At 41.3% G+C, this 20,828-nt stretch overlaps 1 pseudogene; it reads right to left on the bottom strand.

Annotated features, from left to right (window-relative positions):
* Positions 1–1,537: 1,537 nt before the first annotated feature.
* On the bottom strand, positions 1,538–7,429 carry LOC128124138 (uncharacterized protein C2orf78 homolog; annotated as a pseudogene).
* Positions 7,430–20,828: the final 13,399 nt, after the last annotated feature.

Below are 20,828 nucleotides of genomic sequence, written 5' to 3'. Positions count from 1 at the left end.
CCCATGCAGCTGCTGGACAGAAATACAGACTTTCTATTCAGACATAAGAGTGTCCATATGTGCTCTTTTCTAGAATCACCACACAACAGAATCACAATGGAGGTTCTTAAAAAAATAAAAACGAATCTTCCACATGACCCAGTTATACTGTTTCTGGGTATTTACAAGAAGGATTTCAACTCATTATATTCGGGACATATCTGCACATCAATATTGATTACAGCAGAATTATACTAGTCAGGGTTCTGTAGAGGAACAGAACTGATAGACTCATTCAATCTATCCATCTCTCTATATATAGAAAGGGGATTTATTAGAGTGGCTTACAGGCTATGGTCTACTTAGTCCAACAATGAATATCTACCAACTGAAAGTCCAAGGGTGGAGGAGTGGTTCAGTCCATGAAGCTGGATATCTCAGCCGGTCTTCAGCATACTCTGGAATCCCAAAGAAGAAGTAAGATCTAATGCCAGTGAAGGAAGGACATGCTAACAAGAGCAAGGGCAAGCAAGCAAAGAGCAAAGAGCTTCCTTCTTCCATGTCCTTCATATAGGCTGCCACCAGAAGGTGTGGCCCAAACTAAAGGCAGATCTTCTCATCTCAAAAGATCTGGATTAAAGTTGGATATTTCTACGTCAAATGATTTAATAATTTTTTCAGTGAAAAAAATCCCTCCCAGGTGTACTCAGTCCACTAATTCCACATGTATTCAGATTGACACCAAAAATAGCCTTTGCAACAGTCCACAGCAGCAACATTAGAGAAATAGCCTGAGTGTCAACAACAGAGAAAATATAAATAAAATGTGATGTATTAACACGTTGGGAAATTATTCATTCATAAAAAGAATGAAATTATGCTTTGTGAAGGAAAAAAAATCTGTGGAGATTATCATATAAATTAACCAGGCTCAGTAAACTGTCCATGTTTTCTTTCATATGTGGTTCCTAGATTATATTTACATAAATGAAATCCTATGTATGTGTTTCATGAAATTAGAGGCATAGCTCTGTAGCAGAAAAATGATGTCTAAGTGCTGTTGGGAGAGGGGAGAAATGGTCAGAGTGTGGTCAAAGAGGAAGTGTGCTCAATACTCAGTATGTGCTTCAAGGCATACCATGTCCTGTGAATGAAAAACTCCAGGATAATAATTTTAATACAACTGGAGCATTTAATTGATTTAATACTTAAAAAGTATTTTGTGAGTTTTATTTCATATAGAATATGATATTGTACTTGGAAAATGTAAAAATTAAAATACCAAAGTTAAGATAAATATTGAAAGACAACTTACTCACAGATGAAATAACAGACTTAAGACTTTTTAGGGAGTTTTACTAAGTACTCAAATATATGTGAATATAGACATTTTGTATATCCATCTATATCTACATAGTCATCTGTATTACTACATTTGGACCGATGTATCTATACATTTCATTTAAGTTGTTAAATTCCTTGTATACATGTGTATTGGTATTTATATCTCTTCTTATCCACATTGAAAAGCACTTTGCTCTAAAATCCTGGCCTGCTCTTACATGACATAGCCATAATATCGAGAAATTTCCATATCCTTCTGCCTCAAAAGGAAGAGCTGCAGTTTGCCCAGAGAGGTGTACTTGGCAGCATTCTCTCTCTCCCGTTGAGCCTGCCTCTTCATGGCCTCCCACTCTGGTCTCTGCTCTTCTGTGATGGGCTGTGAAATGACTGGCCCTGGAATGTGGACTTTCCTCCATGGAATTGGTTGGCGGCTGAAGTCTTGCAGCAAATATTGGATTTGAGGTTTGGGTGGTGATGGGGCCTTGTTATTGTCAGCAGAGGCAAGCTCCCTCTGGAGTGAAGTGTAAGATGATGCCCTTTAGGATTCTGGCCTACAGAGAGCTGGCTGAGGCCCAGTGCAAGACTGGATGGGGTTGGTTATGTTAGCTCGTGTGGGACTGGTAGCAATAGGCAGAACTGGCCTGTCAGAGGCCATCAAAGAAGTGCTGGCAGGAGCTGGTTTAGATGGCTTGAGTGTAGTAGGCTGAGCTGAGTAGGAATAAGGCCTCACAGGGTATACTGCAGGGGGCCTGTGTAAAGCCAGGGAGAGAGGCTTTCTAGAAACCAGTCTGGCTTGTGGCTTGTCCAGGGCTGGAAAAGGCAGATTTACTAACTTGACCTTCCCAGGTGGGGACAGCTCATAGTGGGATGGAGATGGACACTCCTGGTGGACATTGCTCTCTGGTCTCTGAGCATTGCTCAGGGTTTTACCAGGGCCTCGGCCATCACTTGGCACATCCAGAAGGGATGTGGTGGCTGGGCCTGTCCTGGGATCTTTGTTGCTACTGAGGTTTAGCTGAGCCTGGGAGGAGGAGATGCCAGTTTTCTTCTCACTCTTCTTCCCCAGTGGGTGAAAGACTTGTATGGATTCTAGCATGTGCATGCCGAGGTGAGTTCAAGGCTTTTTAAAGCTGTCATGGCTGAGCTCATGTGGATTCCTCTTCCTCTGGTTCTTTGGCTTGCTGGTGTTTTCTTCCTCCTTGACTCTGTTCCTTGACTGCTTCAGCTCCTCTGTTTTCTTGGAGTTGTTTTCTCTAGTTCTCTTGGTCTTGCCTTGCCCCTGAACCCTAGCTCTGCTGGACATGTTAGGTGTGGCTTTCTGGGCCTTGCCCTCCAAGTGCTTAGGCATGTTGTCAATAGCCCCTTCACTGGACCCATCACTGGCCACAGCCTCTTCTTCCTCTACAAGGTCCTGGAGCTGGATTCTGACCTGAGGAGACACATTAAGCATCTCAGAGGCTTTCTGGCCTTGCACTTAGTCCACAGGTACACTGATAATGCTGGAGCTTTCCTGGGCCTGATCCCTCCTGATGTCTTTGGATTGGGTTGCTGTGGGATCTTGGAATTGGTTCATTTCAGTGACTGAGTTGAAGAGTCGGGGAAGGTGACTATCTGCCACCAGTGTAGTCAAATCTGCAAAGTCCATGCTGGAGCTCACTGTACCTTGCAACATCCCAGACTCATCCTGACCAAGGCTAGTGCTTCCCAAGGTGGCATTGTCAGGAGAAAGCTTTGGTTTTAGGCTCCCTGTATCAGTGTAGTTCAGGGCCTGCTGCATGTTGGCATGTGCTAAAGGGAGAAGTGATGGGTCTTGGTTTTCTTTTATGCCCTCATAGGCATCCAGAGGAGTTGATAGATTGGCTGTCATTAAATCCAAGTCGTTATTCTCTGTTTGTTCCAAGCCTGGAGCAGGAGGCAAGGGCAGGAATTCTGAAGGACTGTCGAAGGGGGCAATTAATGACCAGTCCCCATGGACAGGTGGTGTATTCATCTGGACATCCTGGGTGCAGGCACTACAGAGGTCTGGATTCTGCAGCAGATGAAGTGTCTGGCCTGAAGTTGTCAATTCCAGGGATGTCTCCATTTTCACCACTGAAAATGAGTCAAGGAAGAAGTCAGTGCCTGGTAAGTGAGGTGCTCCCCACTTTTCAGTGCACCTCAGTACTCAGACCCCTACAGCAGTGGGGAAGGCATTCTGATGAGCTCTGCTTGAGTAGCACATGCGTCACCTCTGTTGGGAAGCTTGTGACCAATGTCTTATTTCTGGTAACCATGTGATATCTTGTTTTCTCAGATGTTTGTGTTTTCCTCAGTGTTTGTGTTTTGTGTGCATGCATAGTGATCATGGGGAGGTGACAGAATTCCCTTGGGGTGTGGTCCTCCCTTTCCTTTCCCATGTTTCTGTAAGAGTGAGCCTCATTTCCGAGGAAGTTTTCTATTAGGCAGGTTCTGGTCCATAATTTTCAAGAACTTACTTGGGTCTGCCAACTTCTTGCCATTACTCAAATGCCCCCAGTAGCCTGGCTTTTTATGTGGGTTCAGGTATCCAAACCCAGTTCCTCACTCCTGCAAGGCAATCCTTTCAACAACCCTGGATTTCCTCCAGCTTCACATTTCACAGCCTTGTTATTAATGATGTGAAAATTAGTTTAAGAAGGTGAAATCTTTAGTCTTGGGTGTGACTGTGTAGTAGAGAACATATCCTAGTGATCATGCATAGTCTTGGCTCACCTCTGAATAACCATAGCAAAGAAAAGGGGGGAGAGAGAGAGAGACAGACAGAGAGAGAGAGACAGAGAGAGACACAGAGAGAGAGACAGAGAGAAAGACAGCGAGAGAGAGAGAAGCTTTGCCCAACTTAGCAGTTGTACACTGTTACACTGGGTATACTGGACTTTCAGTGCACTTATGCTTGTAAGAGAACGGCAAAGCCAGCACTTGGATTCTGTGAGTTATACTTCCTCTGGGACAGGTTTAGAATTGCACTGCACTAGAGTCAGAATTCAACCCAGAGAAAATAAAGTGTTCCCAAACAGAAAGGCCTTGGTGTCCTCTACAGCCTTGAGCAATTCATTACGAAGGAAGTGATTGCAGTGCATGGGACTGATTTGCTACATCAGTGACATGTGTGTTTGTGATGTGCTCCATGGACATGTCTTAATGGAGGATGGATGCCACTCATGGCCCTGCATTGTCAGTCATTATAGAGACTGATGATGGGGATGGTGAGCCAGGCCAAGGCTGAGCTCTCAGGACTCCCATCCTTTCTCCCTGAGGACATCCACTGCTGAAAGGTCGAATTGTATCTGCTTTGAGTGCTGATCTCACTCCTCCCCTCCTGGCTTTACTCACCTTGAAGACTGGTGTCTGGCATGTCTTGAGCAGGTGTGGGATAGTAGATGCCAGAGGTTGAGAAAGGTGTTTGGACATTTGTTGGCTGAATCTCCTTTAGCATCATCACCATCTCTGGTTGCAGGGCAGAGTCCTGACATAAGAGTAGGACACAGAACCACAGGCCTGCAGGCACTGCCCAAGTTCTCCAGCCATCAGAGGGCCCAGGATATTGAGGTCATAGTAGTAGACCTGGCTGCCCTCCTGGTAGGAAGGTGCCAGGCTGTATCCTTGATTTGGCAACTGTGGTGGTGTGGCCTGAACAAGGCTGGCAGACAGTGTTGGATAGGAAAGGACCAATGCATTGTTATCTAAAATATTATCACCCTGGGCTGTCATAGACAAGGACGAGAATGTGGTATTCTGGTCAATGACAGGTACAGTGAAGTCTTGGAGTGCAGCTCCCCTCCTGTCAGTGATTCCCATGGGATCCCACTGGAGAATACCTGGATAGGAGAGTGCTGAGGCAGAGCTCTGGCCCTGGTCAGTCAGTGCAGTCACCATGGTTGTGCCAGCTGGTCAGTAGGGGTAGGCACTATCCATGAGCTGTTGGCAACAAGTGCTGGAGTCTGATGGCAGGAGCCATACTGAACTCACAGCTGGGGTGGAGACCCTGGAGAAGTTTCACACACTTCCTGCTAAGGGCTTGGCATTCCTCAGCACAGGCACAGAGGGCTGTAGAGCACATTTTGTCCCAAAGAAAGGTACACTTTGGAAATTTTCTGTAAGAAGGAAGAGGAAAGTGGGAAGAACAGTAAGATGGAATCTGTGTGGCTTCCCGTGAGGAGCTTTATTATTTGCAGTTTGTCCTGTCTGGGAAAGTCTGAGACCTATTTTGCCTCACATATCCCAACAAGTGGTTCAGAATGATTTTTGGTAATGGATAGGATGACACTCATTTGATGAGCTGCCTGTTCTAAATGTGTGGGCATGGACTTCCTAGTTGATCCACGTTGACCCTTGATCTGACTAGACAACACCCTTCTTTGCCCTGCTTTGTCTTGTTCTGATACCTGCTGTGGTACTGCCTCACACCTGTGTCTGAGAAGTGTTTAAAGGAGGAGAACCTCATGCCTGTGCCTTTGTCTTGTTCTCTGCAAATCTTACTCTATATATAGAGAAAAGGCCTCTCTACCTGGATCAGTCCGGCCTTGGCAATCACACAGACTTGCCTGCCTCTGCCTCCAGAGTGCAGTACTTACTTGCCATGTCTACCAGATTTGTCTCTACTCTGAGCTTTCTTACAATAATGATGTGTCAGGAATTTCATAGATAAGCACTACATTTAAGCTAAGAATCCCTTTCTCCTCTTAACTCCTACTGTTCCCGTCCCATGCCTTCTATAATTAATGTCCTCTTGCTATTTATATAACCCTTAAACACATATGGGTATATGAGTTCATGAATACAACCAACTGATAACATTTTTGTCTTGTTGGCCCCTGTAGAGTGTGACCTCTTGGTATTTCTAATGAATATTGCATCTGAATTAGATTGTTTCTCAATATAACTCTGGAACAAATTTTTTTTTGCCAGTTCCTCAGTAACTGTTAATTGCTTATAACTCTTCTAGTGAAGAACCCTTGTGAAAATTGCTCCCACACAATGACATGCCAGTTGTCATAGTGCAGTGTACAACTGTCTGTCAGAGTGTCCAGCCCCAGTTGTCAATATCCAACACCACCAGTGCCCATATGACAATAGGAACGGTGCAGAATTTAACTGGATGGCTGGAAACAGAGCAGGATACTGTTTTGTGTATGTGACATGGAACCTTTTTTCAGACTGATCTGAACAGTGTGGTTGTCTGTACATGGCTTGGGAATTATAAAATGTATATATGTACAATGTATGCAATGCCTTGTGTTATTTTGATTTAATATCTGTGGTTGTCTGCAACATTCTGTTCCAAACTACCTTAGTGTGCCTCCAGGGACACTCTGCAGTGTGCCTTCTTGTATGTCTATACTTTCTCACTCCTTGTATTTTTTTTTCTTCTTCCCCAGTTTCCTGTGTGTCTGTCTGACATGTAACTCCCTCAACATATCTTCCACTTCATTAACTGCCTTCTCAGAATCCATGCCCTCTAAGTCAGTTTCCTTTTTTAATCTAGGGAAGTCCAAGTAACTCCTAAACATGGCAGCCATTCTCTTTGTCTATTTTTAATATTTATTTTAGTGAATGTGGAGACAGGCCAGTGTAGACCAAGTTACACTTGAACTGAACTTCATCCCTTTAAGCTCTACATGCTGTGATTACAAGTGTGTGTCACCGTTCCTGGTGTGAACATTACTTTTAGAGCAGCCCTGAACTTGAAACAATAAATGGGAAATAGTATGCGAGGGAGTCTATCCCATTCTTGTTAAGGAATGCTAGATTTCTGCACATATTGTTCATGTTCCTGTGTCTCTTGAATTTAAGATCGTCAAGAAGGGCCTGATTATATTCCCTGTTCACTTGCCTCTTGAGACTTGACAGTACAGAGCCCAGATTTAGTGACACTCTCACCTCCCTGAGGTTGATAGAAAACACTTGAGATTAAACTGTCTTTCCAAGCTCATATACCTAGTCAGAACCAAACCTAAATGTGACATTCAATTCAAGATATCACTATCAGCATAAATGGTATCCCCAAAACAAAGATTTAAAAGAATAGTAAAAATAAGGGGAGATGTGATCAAAAGAAATGTTTAAAGTTTCTTTCCTTACCTGCCATAGTCGGAGGGAGAGTATCAGCAATCCACCCTACAATGTAGGAAGAGATTTGGTTGTCCTTGTCTGATCAGCTGACCTAAATGGCAATTGTGTCTGGTATCAGACAGCACTTACTGGTCCCTGGTCACAGGTGACCTGTGATGGTCCAAATTTGTTTACAGGCATCTCCATGGAAACCCCAAGAACCTACAAGGTGGTGGTAGGGTTGGAGGTACAATGATGTCATAAACGGGGCAGCAGCCAATGGGAAGGTTGGATTCTGTGCTAAAAGATGGTATTGGTTGGATAGGATGCCAGGAGACCAATAGTAGCCATGGAGGCTGAGGTGTGTTCTAGTGAAAGGAGGCAATCCTGGCATGGAAGTCCCCCTTCCCATGAGGTTTACTCCAGAGTATTGGCAGAGCTTCTTTTAAGGTTCCATGTTGAAACTGTGTCTACTGTTTCTTTGAGGTATCAACTTCTAGCAGACAGTGTCCCATCAGCAAGCACTGTACATACAGTCAGTAGTCTTGGGCAGGAATGAGGTGAACACCAAGGTGGAGGGAACTCAGGTGAGAAACCGTTTCAGTTGATCTGATTTACGGGCTGTCAGCATCTGTCCATGAGCCAAGGAAGAGATCAAAGGGCTCCTTTGTGACTTTGTTGAAGGACAGGACTGAGTGCATTGAAAGCACCTTGAATGATGAATTCCAAGACTTTTCTCTTTGAGTGTCTTCTCCTAGAGGCCTTCCTTAGTCTGTGTTGCCCCAGACAGGACTCACATCTCTCTTCTCTGCTTTTCACCCCATTTTGGTAGGTTTTGATTCTTGGACCAGTGTGAACCTGTATCCTTACAGTGGTGGGCAGTATCATGGTGAACTTCCAGAAGCAGTGGTCTTCTGTTCACCATGAAGATGCTTGTAATTGGATGCTGTTCATAGAAGCAAACGCTTGAGGGCCTGATGGTGAACCTTGCTGCACATGTTATCTTTTTCAAACTTGTTGCTCTTTTGCTGCCCAGACTTGTATACCTCTGGATGTTTTCTCTCCTTCTTGACTTTTATTTTCCTGAGATAGGCAAGTCTCTGTAGCCCCTGTTATTCTGAAACTCACTGTGTGCCATACCCTGGATTCAGACATGTGGGCATTCTTGTATCTTGCCTCCCTTCTTATAGTATTGAGGTTGTTAGCCATTGAGTCTTTCTGCCTTCTCTCTTCATCCACAAGTGTAATGAGTGTGACAGTAACTGAAGCTTCTTCCTCCTGGCAACAGTCTCTGCAGAATCCTGGACTTCTAGCATTCTCTGCCAAGTGTGAGTCTGAGATCAGGATAAAGAGAGTAGAACACCTGGAGAAAGAAGACATGTTTTGGTACCGGGTGCTGGGTGACATGAAAAAACATAGTATTTATTTTTCTTCTGTATGTATGGAAAAGAACAATCAGTTTCCCATCTCAGTGTATCTTCTCAGACAGGAATGTGATCTTTTGTTGAAATATGGGGAAATCTTGTCTTTCCTCATTTTGGTTTAGATGTTTTCATTCTTTTCTGTCATTGACTGGTGGGTTTTTAGCCTGTATTATGGCATGTTTATAGTACACATTTATATACATTTCTTATTTTAACTGCCTGAAAAAGTACTAATATGACAATGTCTGTCAGTCCTTTCTGAAATTGACCCTGGAGCCTGTTTAGCTCTCCTCCTACATTCACATGAGGTGTCAGAACTTTCACTCAGGACCTCCTTTACACTGAGCTATTACTGTAGCATGCAGCTACATGCCCAGCTCAGTAGAACTGTTCCTCTATACATATTGTTTCACGTTTTGTAGTTCTTGGCAAAACTCTGCAATAAGACTGTCCTTTTTCATAGGCCGGCAAGCTGCCTCTGTCTTTCACCCTTGCAATTTCCTTCATGACTGACCACTTGTCAGATAATGTGACACATTCCAAGTGTCAATGACTAAAAGTCAGAAGGTTCATCCAGGTTCCAGGTTGTAGACCTTTCAGGAAAAAAGTGTCCTCTTGTAGCAGCGTAGATCCTAATGAGTAGAACATCACTGGGCCTGTGTTATTGAGAAGTCTGAAAGTGGAGAGAAAACGAGAGATAAATAGGTAGCTAGAGATAGATAGACAGATAGATGGATAGATAGATAGAACTATGTTCTGTTTATAATTCCCACCATTTCTGTTTTCTATTTTTAAATATTTTCATATTATTTTTCCTTCAGTGTAACAATGAACTTATTTCATCTAACAACCTATAGTGATTTTAGTTTCCCCACCCTCCACTCCTTCTAATTCTTTTCCGAGTCCCCACTTCTCAGTACCTACTCCCTTTCTGTCCCTCTTTAGAAAAGGTTTTCAAGAGACAACAACGAAATAAGATGAAATAAAGTAAAATAAGATGAATGTACACTTATTTTTTACCAAATTGAACATGGCTGCTCAGTGGGAGGAAAGGGTTGTGAGTGCTGGCACATGAATCAGAGACCCATTTGTTCTCTGAGTTCAGAGTACCATGAAATTCTAAGCTAATAGCTATAATACATACACTGATTGGTAATGTTTTGACTTTATATTTAGATGAGTAGTGTCTGCCCTTAGCCTAAGACTCTGGTCTATCTCATTTCTGGTTCTTTGTTAGACAAGTGGTGTTGGGTATGGTTTCCCTCTTGTGGGGTGTGCCTTAAATTAAATCAGAAATTGATTGGCTCCTCCACCATGTTCTGTGTCACCATTGCCCCACTGTAATCTGTCTTCAGGCAAGACATATTAGGCCAAAGGATTTGTGGCTCTGTTGGTTTTCCAATTTCTCATTCATCAACCTGCAGAATACCTTCTCACACCAACAACCCTTGATTGTAAGAGTTAAGGCTCCATGTAGGTACCAGGTTAAAATGTTCATGCTCAGTTTGTGTGTGGGTTGTTATCCTAGGCAGTGGAGCAGGGATGACATTGGAAGGATTAGATGTCTGAGTGTTGTTGTTCTCCCTTCTTCTTACTTGTTGCCCAAGGGATATATCTGTGGGATCCACCTTATAGAGTAGCATGTGTCAGAAGGCCAGGTTTGTAAGTGTGTTCTGTTACAGAACTCAGGCTGAGTTTGTGGGATTGGATCTGGCCATTAGAGAGAGAAGAGAAGGTTTGCAGGCAGCCTACATGGGTTTCCATCAGGCCTGGCCTTGAGACTTTCATAGATAGTTAACCCCATTTCATTCAGAGTTCAGATTAATGGGTGACTGTTGCTTCCCATGATGTTGCAGTTTGTCAATGCCCAAACATTCATTTGCTTCTTTACTCTTGTAGTGCAGTTTATTTCATCCCCTGACTTCATAGGGGTGTTGTTCTCTCTCCTCAGTGCATAGGTCATCTTCAGGTCTGTGGGGCATTTACCCACCAACCCCACAACTCCCCAGAGTTTTCTTGAGTGTGAGCAGCAGTAAATATTAAATAGAAGGATTCAGATTGCTGAAATAAACAGATAGAAAATAAAGGATAGTCTCGAGAGGGCCTGGAACCTTTTCCAATGGACCCTGACTGTCTCTGCCCCAGGGTATTTAAAGAGGCTAAGGGGTTGGAGCAAAAGACCTCCTCCCAGCACAGCCAAGTGCAGACCATCTCAGACACCTGCACTCAGGCCCCTGGTCCTAATCATCCTCTCTATGAGGACCTGCTGGGTAAAGCCATGAGGAACCTGACAATGGGCTCCCACAGGTCCCCCTTTCTTAATATATAAAAATAACTTGTTATTAATGGCTTACAGCAATCTCCATAGCTCTTACACTTCCCAGTATGGGAGTAGAGGAAGATAAAGATGGCATTTCTCTTTTGGATTTGGTCCAAGATGACTACAGCAGTCTTTAGCTGCATCAAGCCCTTTCTAAACCAAAAGCTCTTAATATGCAATTGCAAACTTAAAGAATCCCTTATTTCATCATTACCAGTAATAGGTTAACATAAATATTGTTATACATAGTCACAATTCTCCCAATCTTACAACTCAAAGCAAACTCTTCTTAATAGAACCATTTGAATTAACATAAATGGTGCTATATATAGTTAACAATTTTCTCAGGCTTACAAATTTAAGTCTTAATAGAATCATTTGAATTTTCTTGCTAACAGAACATAGGAAAAACTTCTGATGTATTCACATCAAACTTAAATATTTCCTTAACTTCACAAAACCAGGGGTCATTACTATCAATAGGTTAACATAATTTCTGCAAACATACATTCAACCTTAATTCACTCCTAACTCCTAGTTTTTTTTATAACTTTTTAAAATGAAATCTCAAACCTAATTAGAAAAATCCAAACTTACACAATTCCTACAAACCCATATTGAAAAGCAATATTCTCAATCTAACCATTAACACTTTGAAAGCTTTAAGCAAAACATCCAAAAGCAGTTTCATAATAAAACTCTTTACACTTTAATCTTAGTATACCCCCTGCATTTCTTACTAACAAACCATTAATCCACTCAAATAAGAAAATATTTTTTAAATTAAGTAGACTAAGGAATATTATTTCTTCCTTTCTTTATAAATTTTTTTTTGAATAAAATCACAAGCCTAGTTAGAAAACCCAAACTTCTCCGTTTAAACAGTTCCATTTATAACACAAAAGGAGTTCCATAAGTAATTCCATTTTTACATAAACAGTTCCATAAAACGGTTCATGAATCACCAGTTAATAAAGCATATATGCATACACAAAACTGCATCTTGACTCTAGGTAGAAACAATAAATTTCTTCATTTAAACAGTTCCCATTTTTAACCCAATTCCAGCAAACAGTTCCTAGGTCATTACTATAAGTAAACTCAAAATTGTCCCATCAAAATGAAATCTCTACTGTTCACTTCATTTATTAAGTCCCAAAATTCAAATAATAAATTCTGGTATGAGTCTTCCAAATATGAAGAAATCTGTAACAAATAGCTTTTTGTAGTTTTATCTCATTTTTTTAAGTTCAAAAAAAGTAAATTCTGGTATCAGGCTTTCACTTCCAAATATGAAGAGAAGTTTTACAAGCAAAACTTTTTGCAGTTAACAATTTTAGTTCAAACAAGTGTCTCTGCAACTTTTATTCTCTAGCCAGAGACCTTTTTAGGTACAGTGATATTTTAAACTGCACCATTTTTTATGTTAGCTCAGGTTTTTCTATGTTGCGATGATTTTCCACAGATCTCAGCTGCAGATGCCTTGTTGTGGCTCTGGTGTCTGCCATTCTTCACTTCTTAGCAGATTCTGGAGCTATTGAAACCATTCAGACTGCCTACTTTGCCTGTGTCTCAGGTTCTTTCTCCATATACATTAAGCATAGATTCACACTTAACATTTACATTTTTTACAAACTCATGTATAACATATTCACATCTGCATACTTATACTCCTTAAGGAAACTATAGAACTACTTTAGCAAATGTATTTCTTATTTACTTCTCATTTTCATCTTTTGCAACTAGAATCTTCACTTATTTACTTATATTTTTATTTAAACTTACATTTACAAATTCTTATTTAAACTTACATTTACAACTAACATCTTTACTTCTTACAAGCTTATTACTACATGTCTTAAGACTACCTTAGATACTTCTTGCAAGCTTATATTCTTTTTTATTTTTTTTTATTTTTATTTTGCAATACAATTCAGTTCTACATATCAGGCACGGATTCTCTTGTTCTCCCCCTCCCGCCCCCCCTCACCTTCCCCCCAGGCCACCCCCCATTCACACCTCCTCCAGGGCAAAGCCTCCCCTGAGGACTGAGATCAACCTGGTAGACTCAGTCCAGGCAGGTCCAGTCCCCTCCTCCCAGGCAGAGCCAAGCGATCCTGCATAGGCCCCAGGTTTCAAACAGCTGACTCATGCAATGAGCACAGGACCCGGTCTCACTGCCTGGATGCCTCCCAAACGGATCAAGCCAATCAACTGTCTCACCCATTCAGAGGGTCCGATCCAGTTGGTGACCCCTCAGCCATTGGTTCATAGTTCATGTGCTTCCATTCGTTTGGCTATTTGTCCCTGTGCTTTATCCAAACCTTGGTCTCAACAATTCTTACTCATACAAACCCTCCTCATTCTCGCTAATTGGACTACCAGAGATCAACCCAGGGCCTACCCATGGATCTCTGCATCCAGATCCCTCAGTCATTGGATGAGGTTTCTAGCACGACAATTAGGGTGTTTGGTCATCCCATCACCAGAATAGGTCAGTTCGGGCTGTATCTCGAGCATTGCCAGCAGTCTGTTGTGGGGGTATCTTTGTGGATTTCTGTGGACCTCTCTAGCACTTTGCTTCTTCCTATTCTCATGTGGTCTTCATTTACCATGATCTCCTATTCCTTGTTCTCCCTCTCTATTGTTGATCCAGCTGTGATCTCCCGCTCACCCAAGCTCTCTTTCCCTCGACCCTCGCCCTTCACTACCCCCACTCATGTCCAGGCTGTTCATGTAGATTTCATTTCATTTTTCTGTCATTGGGCGATCCCCGTGTCTTTCTTGGGGTGCTGATTTCCAGATAGCCTCCCTGGTGGTGTGAGTAGCAGTCCAGTCATCCTTGTTCCACATCTAGTATCCTGCTATGAGTGAGTACATACTATGTTTGTCTTTCTGAGTCTGGGTTACCTCACTCAGGATGATTTTTTCTAGATCCATCCATTTGTCTGCAAACCTCATGATGCCATTGTTTTTCTCTGCTGAGTAGTATTTCATTGTGTATATGTACCACATTTTGTTTATCCATTCTTCAGTTGAAGGGCATCTAGGTTGTTTCCATGTTCTGGCTATTACAAACAATGCTGATATGAACATAGCTGAACAAGTGCTCTTGTGGTGTGGTTGAGCATTCCTTGGGTATATGCCCAAGAGTGGGATAGCTGGATCTTGGGGGAGATGGATTCCCAATTTTCTAAGAAAGCTCCATATTGATTTCCAAAGTGGTTGTACAAGCTTGCATTCCCACCAGCAGTGGAGGAGAGTTCCCCTAACTCCACATCCTCTCCAGCATAAGGTGTCTTCAGTGTTTTTGATCTTAGCCATTCTGACAGGCATAAGGTGGTATCTCAGAGTTGTTTTGATTTGCATTTCCCTGATGATGAGGGATGTTGAGCAATTCCTTAAATGTCTTTCAGCCATTTGAGTTTCCTCTGTTGAGAATTCTCTGCTTAGTTCTAAAGCGCATTTCTTAATTGGACTGTTGGGCATTTTGATGTCTAATTTCTTGTGTTCCTTATATATTCTGTATATCAGTCCTCTGTCAGATGGGGGGTTGGTGAAGATCTTTTCCCATTCTGTAGGCTGTTGCTTTGCCTTGTTGACCATATCCTTTGCTCTACAAAAGCTTCTCAGTTTCAGGAGGTCCCATTGATTGATTGTTTCTCTCAGTGTCTGTGCTACTGGTGTTCTATTTAGGAAGTGGTCTCCTATGCCAATGTGTTCAAGATTTCTTCCTACTTTCTCTTCTAGCAGGTTCAGAGTAGCTGGATTTATGTTGAGGTCCTTGATCCACTTGGACTTAAGTTTTGTGCACGGTGATAGATATGGATCTATTTGCAGCCTTTTACACGTTGATATCCAGTTATGCCAGCACCATTTGTTGAAGATGCTTTCTTTTTTCCATTGTGCACTTTTGGCTTCTTTGTCAAAAATTATATGTTCATAGGTGTGCGGATTAATGTCAGGGTCTTCAATTTGATTCCATTGGTCCACATGTTGGTTTTTATGCCAGTACCAAGCTGTTTTTATTACTGTAGCTCTATAGTAGAGCTTGAATTCAGGGATCGTGATGCCTCCAGAGTTTGTATTATTGTACAGAATTCTTTTGGCTATCCTAGGTTTTTTGTTTTTCCATATGAAGTTGAGTATTATTCTTTCCAGGTCTGTGAAGAATTGTGTTGGTATTTTGATGGGGATTGCATTGAATCTGTAGATTGCTTTTGGTAAGATTGCCATTTTTACTATGTTAGTCCTGCCTATCCATGAGCATGGGAGATCTTTCCATTTTCTGACATCTTCTTCAATTTCTTTTTTCAGGGACTTAAAGTTCTTGTCATATAGGTCCTTCACTTGCTTGGTTAGTGTTACCCCAAGGTATTTTATGTCATTTGTGGCTATTGTAAAGGGTGATGTATCACTGATTTCCTTCTCCGCTTCTTTGTCCATTGTATATAGGAGGGCTACTGATTTTTTTGAGTTGATCTTGTATCCTGCTATGTTGCTGAAGGTGTTTATAAGCTGTATCAGTTCCTTGGTGGAATCTTTGGGGTCGCTCAAGTATACTATCATGTCATCTGCAAATAGGGAAAGCTTGACTTCTTCCTTTCCAATTTGTATCCCCTTAATCTCCTTATCTTGTCTTATTGGTCTGGCTAGAACTTCAAGTACTATATTGAATAAGTATGGGGAGAGCGGACAGCATTGCCTCGTTCATGATTTTAGTGGAATTGCTTTGAATTTCTCTCCATTTAATTTGATGTTGGCTGTTGGCTTGCTGTAAATTGCCTTTATTATGTTTAGGTATGTTCCCTGTGTTCCTGATCGCTCCAAGACCTTTATCATGAAGGGGTGCTGGATATTGTCAAATGCCTTTTCTACATCCAGTGAGATGATCATGTGGTTTTTTTCTTTGAGTTTGTTTATATGGTGTATTACATTGACAGACTTTCGTATGTTGAACCACCCTTGAATCCCTGGAATGAAGCCTACTTGATCATGGTGGATAATTGTTTTGATGTGTTCTTGGAGTCTGTTTGCCAGTATTTTATTGAGTATTTTTGCATCAATGTTCATGAGGGAGATCGGTCTGTAGTTCTCTTTCTTTGTTGTATCCTTGTTTGGTTTAGGAATCAGGGTAATTGTAGCCTCATAGAAGGAGTTTGGTAATGTTCCTTCTGTTTCTATTGTGTGGAACAATTTAGAGAGTATTGGTATTAACTCTTCTTTGAAGATCTGGTAGAATTTTGCACTGAAACCATCAGGTCCTGGGCTTTTTTTGGTCGGGAGACTTTTAATGACTGTTTCTATTTCATTAGGGGTTATTGGACTATTTAAATAGTTTATCTGGTCTTGATTTAATTTAGGTATGTGGTACCTATCCAGAAATTTATCCATTTCTTTTAGGCTTTCCAGTTTTGTGGAATAGAGGTTTTTGAAGTATGACCTGATGATTCTCTGGATTTCCTCAATGTCTGTTGTTATGTCCCCCTTTTCATTTCTGATTTTGTTGATTTGGATGCTCTCTCTCTGTCTTTTGGTTAGTTTGGATAAGGGCTTGTCTATCTTGTTGATTTTCTCAAAGAACCAACTCTTTGTTTCATTAATTTTTTGTATTGTTCTCTTTGTTTCTATTTTATTGATTTCAGCTCTCACTTTGATAATTTCCTGGCGTCTATTTTTCCTGGGAGACTTTGCTTCTTCTTGTTCTAGAGCTTTCAGGTGTGCTGTTAAGTCACTAGTCTGAGATTTCTCCAACTTCTTTATGTGGCCATTTAGTGCTATGAATTTCCCTCTTAGCACTGCTTTCATAGTGTCCCATAGCTTTGAAAATGTGGTATCTTCATTTTCGTTGATCTGTAGGAAGTCTTCAATTTCTTTCTTTATTTCTTCCTTAACCCATTGGTGATTCATTTGGGTATTATTCAGTTTCCATGAGATTGTAGGTTTTCTGTAGTTTTTGTTGTTGTTGAAATCCTACTTTAGACCATGGTGGTCTGATAGAACACAGGAGGTTTTTCCAATTGTTTTGTATCTGTTTAGATTTGTTTTGTGGCCAAGTATGTGGTCGATTTTAGAGAAGGTTCCATGGGGTGCTGAGAAGAAGGTATATTCTTTTTTGTCAGGATGGAATGTTCTGTAGATATCGATTAAGTCCATTTGAATCATGACATCAGTTAAGTCCTGTATTTCTCTCTTAAGTTTCGATTTGGGAGATCTGTCCAGTGGTGAAAGTGGGGTGTTGAGGTCTCCCGCAAGCTTATATTCTTATAGGAACTCTATATATCTATTTTACAAGCTTATATAGGGGTACAATTAGCATATATCTAAGTTAGCAAACACCTAAAGATTTCTTTTTTTTTAAACAATTTTATTTATTAATTATGTATACAGTGCTCTGTCTGCGTGTATCCCTGCAGGCCAGAAGAGGACACCAGATCTCATTACAGATGGTTGTGAGCCAACATGTGGTTGCTGGGAATTGAACTTAGGACCTTTGGAAGAGCAGCCAGTGCTCTTAACCTCTGAGCCATCTCTCCAGCCCTACACCTAAAGATTTCTTAACACAGATCTAACAAAACAGAATTTCTACAAACTCACATATCTTACTTTCATCTTTTTCTACTTCTTACTCTTAATTATCATCACTATATTAGAAAGATTCTCTTAACTAGACAGAAGTACATACATGATTTCTAAAGTTTAGAGTTTATAGTCAGCTTTGCTATACAACACTGGGATTTAGTGAATGTTGTTGTTATAGAGTTGTGATACTTTTTGCTAGGGAACTGTAACATTTGACAAAGCCACACCCCAAAGTTGCCAAATTCTCTCAGTCGTATCAGAGCGGGCAGAGATGCACTGTCAGCGGTAAATGGTTTTTTAACTAGAGGCTGTCCCTTACAACTACATTTTTGCCTCAGGGAGAAGTTACTTTCTCCTGCCACTTGGACTTAGCATTTCAGCTGTCCCCAGGTCAAAAGCTTCCATAGGAAACCTTTTTCTTCCCTATAAGCTCAAAGAAGAGCTTTTTTACTACCCATAAAGCCCAAAGAAAGATTTTTTTCCCAGTTTGATTTCATAGCCCCCAAAGTTAGAAAATTGAAGAGTTTTTTTTTTGTCTAGTTGAATCCAAGAGTGTGGCTGCCTTTGCCTGGGTGGAAAAAGGCAGTTCCAACTCAACAGGTACAGGGCTTATGCAGGGCTTCTTAGTAGGGGAGTTTTTCCAGGGAGAAGTTTTTCAGGGTGAGAATTGCTCAGATTCCAATCCCTCAGTTTGGAATGACTTAGAAATTGGGTAGAATTTATGCTCAGGGATTTCTTGTTGTTTTTTGATTAGTGTGCTGGGGGATAGTATGTTTCTTTGACTCGTTTCAGGGCCAAAGTGTCTTTTTTTCCCACTGGCCCTTTTTAACCTTTTGGCTCTGCTTTTAGAGCCATGGTTTCAGGATCACTGTGTGTTTCTTTGGCTGGCTCTTTTATCCTAAAATTTCGCTTTATATTTGAAAAAAAAATTTCCCACTTCAGTGTATCTTCTTAGGAATATGATATTTTGTTTAAATATGGGGAAATCCTGTGTATTTCCTCATTTTGATTTAGATTGTTATCCTTTTTGGTCACTCACTGTGAATTCATAGACTGTCTTATGGCATGGGTGGAGTGTGCATTTATAAACATTTCTTACTCTAACTGCCTCAACAAGCACTACTATGACAGTGTCTGTCAGTCCTCATTGAAAATGACCCTGGAGCCTGTTTAGCTGTCCTCCTGCATTCACATGAGCTGTCAGCACTTTCCTTGGGACCTCTTTTACACTGAGCTAGTGCCGTAGCTAGCAGCTACACGCCCAGCTCAGTAGAACTGTTCCTGCATGCAGATTGTTTCATGTTTTGTTGTGCATGGCCAAACTCTGCCATAAGACTGTCCTATTTCATAGGCCAGCAGGCTGCCTTTGTCTTTCACCCTTGCAGTTTCCTTCATGACTGACCACTTGTCAGATAATGTGACACATTCCAAGTGGCAATGACTGAAAGTTGGAAGGTTCATCCAGGCTCCTGATTGTAGATCCATCAGAAAAAAAGTGTCCTCTTGTAGTAGCTTAGAACCAAGTGAGTAGAACATCATGGGATTTGTGTTATTTGAATTCTGATAGTGGAGAGAGAAAATGAGAAATAGATAAGATAGATAGATAGATAGATAGATAGATAGATAGAACTGTGCTCTGTATTTAATTCTCATCATTTCTGTGTTTAGTTTTAAATATTTCCATATTATTTTTCTTTCACTGTAACAATGAACTTATTTCCTCTAACAACCTATAGAGATCTTAGTTTCCACACCCTGTACTCCTTCTAATTCTTTTCTGAGTCCTCACTTCTCAGTACGTACTAACCTCTGTCCCTCTTTACAAAAGAAAAAGCTTTCAAAAGATAACAAAAAATATGATAAGATATTGTTTTGGGACAGCATCTCCAAGAAAAGTTAATGTAAGTTAAATAATTTGAAAGATGGTATCCTGCATGGGTCGAAAAATGGCACTCCCTAAAGACAGATGCCTGCTAAATGATAAGTGCCAGAGGAAGGCTTAAACCTCAGGAGATGTTGGCCATGAAGGTCCTTAGTACCTCCCAAAATATGAAACATTTTGTGATCCTGTTGTAAGTTATGAGAAAGAAGTAGAAAAGGGCCAAACTGAATGATTTGCAGGATAGGAAAAGTTCAGACTTGCCCGGAGCTGGAACCCCGTTTCTGATTGCCAGTTGCCTGGCTTTCATAGACCAAGCAGGCTCTTCCATCATTTTGAGTGAGAATGGTCTGGAATTGTGCTATTAGGCTATGGGATGTCTCTCCCATATAGTAAAATTTCAAGAGAAATGTATACACTGGTACAGAGAAAGGACAGTTGTTAAATATATTTGCAATAACTCTTCAATTTGATATGTGTACACATGCACAGAAAGGAATTCTTATCTTGTACTGCAATCCACCAGAAAATCTCCTGTGACTGAGGAGTTCCAGGTCTAGAGGGAAGACAATTGTTTTGTTGAATGGAATGGTTGATTGTCAAGGTTTCTCTTCTAAACCTTTGTGGTTTTCCAGGAGATTAGTGTAGTTTCAGGTGTAGATGTAACTGTTACAGTCTGCCTCCTTGCTGGCCTTCCTTTGGCATTTGATTCTGTTGCTGATGGAGAGAGTTGTCATCGTTTAGGCTACTGAGACTCAGTGGCTGCTGTTGTGGTGGGATGTCAGGCTGGTACTCAGAAATGGACCATGTACAAAGCAGTCCATCCAAAGCTCAGGGATTGTCTTGCAAGAAGGAGCCCAATCGAATTGAGAGCTAGAGCAGTGGGGTAGAATAGAGTAGCATGGTTTTCTATTCCAAAATCAAAGGAACATCCTATTGTGATGTCTTAGCAGTGATTACCTCAGATGGATGGAGACCTTAGAAAGTAATTGAACAGATTAATGCAGTGATAGGTCTGTGGCTGTGAAGCCTAACTGTACATACTAGAAGGAGCCATGAAGAGTCATGATAACTTGACTTGTCATTCTAGGGGCTGGAGAGATGGCTCAGTGGTTAAGAGCACTGGCTGCTCTTCCAGAGGTCCTGAGTTCAATTCCCAGCACCCACATGGTGGCTAACTTGACTTGTCATTCTAAATGTTACTTGCATTTGAACACCAGGCCCTGGTGGA

Source organism: Peromyscus californicus, unplaced genomic scaffold, assembly GCF_007827085.1.
Source record: "Peromyscus californicus insignis strain IS unplaced genomic scaffold, ASM782708v3 Scaffold_4__1_contigs__length_199733344, whole genome shotgun sequence".
Classification (NCBI taxonomy): domain Eukaryota; kingdom Metazoa; phylum Chordata; class Mammalia; order Rodentia; family Cricetidae; genus Peromyscus; species Peromyscus californicus.
This window is presented reverse-complemented; position numbering and strand designations above follow the sequence as displayed.